The sequence below is a fragment of the Frankliniella occidentalis genome, unplaced genomic scaffold (assembly GCF_000697945.3).
Source record: "Frankliniella occidentalis isolate FOCC.00 unplaced genomic scaffold, Focc_3.1 Scaffold22, whole genome shotgun sequence".
Lineage (NCBI taxonomy): Eukaryota > Metazoa > Arthropoda > Insecta > Thysanoptera > Thripidae > Frankliniella > Frankliniella occidentalis.
The window spans coordinates 3,165-5,043 of NW_026267152.1; positions in this window are offsets into that span (position 1 = coordinate 3,165).

The window sequence follows — 1,879 nt, forward strand, 5'->3', positions numbered from 1 at the left end:
TATCCGAAAACGGGCCTTCGGCCCGTTTGAGTGACGGCTCGCTTCGAACCATCTTTTTGCCAGGTACCTTTTCTGTCTACTTCGTAATTAAAACTCAACAAACGAAGTATTCTTTTCGTACGCTGAACATCTTTGGTTGTTCGCAGTTTGTAGAATACATGCAAGTTATGCCAAAATTTTAAGTTATTAATGTTAGCTTATGAATCCAATAACAGACCTATGAAAAGGTACATAAGACTAGACCTAGAAGTTAAATATACTTCCAGGCATACTCTGAATGACACCAAACGTGTTCAAACAACAAAAAAATAAATGTTTTTTTTTTGTGGATTTTTTGCATGAAAGTGTACACGTTTTATTAATGATGTGCCACCATAAAATAAGCCCACTCTTCTGCTTAGAAGAAAATTTTGAACCGGCCGCATACTTCTCAGACAGAAGTGTACTTCTGAAAAAATAAAAATATTTCTGTTTTGGCCATTTTGGTGAGAGAAACTCCCTCTATCGCCTAAACGGTGAGAGATGGAGCCAAATGGACGAAATTTTAGCCCGAAGGGCTTCACTTTCCCAAGTTACCCCTTAGAAAACCATCACATATTTTCTAAACTTAATATATCGTTTTTGGGCCACCCTTGTCAGAAAAACTCCCTCTAGCGCCTAAACGGTGAGAAATAGAGCCAAATGGACGAAATTTTAGCCCAGAGGGCTTCACTTTCCCAAGTTACCCCTCAGTAAACCAACAAGTATTTTCTAAGCTTAATATATTGTTTTTGGGCCACTTTTGTCAGAAAAACTCCCTCTAGCACCTAAACGGTGAGAGATAGAGCCAAACGGACGAAATTTTCGCCCAATGGGCTCTACTTTCACGAGTTACCCCTTAGGAGACAATAAAAAAAAAAAAATTCCCACTTCTTGGACCAACCCCTATTTCTTTGTTACCCCCTCAGACCCACTCAGGGGTGGTTGGCAGGATTTGCACCAACCGTTTCGTTGTCCAGAAGTGACAACAATAATACCCTGAAAATTTCAGACCTCTAGCTCACGTCCTTCTTGGGGAACGGACAGACGGACAGACAGACAGACAGACAGACAGACAGACAGACAGACAGACAGACACAGAGGCGATGGCATAAGCCCGCTTTTATAGCTTTTAAGCAAAAGAGCGGGCTAAAAAGACAGATCGAATTCGAAGATGAGCACTCTACCTCAACAATTCACTTTTAAAAAAAAATCATAAACCACAGGTTTCAAAATGTATTTTTTTCAAATATTTTTTTACGGGTTCCTATAGGGTAACTCTGTTTGGGTGCTAGGGGGCATTTCTTGACGAAAATAAGATGTAAATGACCAAATGGCCTATAAAATCGTTAAATAGGCTCCACATGAAAAAATTGTAAGGGAAGTAATAGTTTCACCACACATTTGGTGTCAGCGCCTCAGGCCTAGCTATATGTGCGCCAGGCGCGTCGCAGTGTAACAGTGTTTCGTGAGATATCGCGAAGCCTGTTACGCGAGACGTGGTAGCTGGTACTCAATAGTTGTACACCTAAAAAAATGTGTTCTCAATTCAAGATGATCCCCAAAATTTTAAGGCAAATGTTGTTATTTTAACCCCTATTTACACTTACATTAAGTAAACAGGGATTAAATTAATCCCTATTTGCCTTAAAATTTTGGGTATCATCTTGAATTGAGAACCCATTTTTTGGGGTGTAAATTTCTTACTTCATGCCGTGACTGTCCCTAGGTCGAGGAGGTCTCCTGGCTCCACCCGGTGAGCCCCGCCAGCGACGAGCACTACGTCGTGCCGCACGGGGTGCGCCCCGTCCCCGCGGCCCTGTCGCCCTACGGCGCGCCCCCCGCCGGGCCTCGGGGCGGC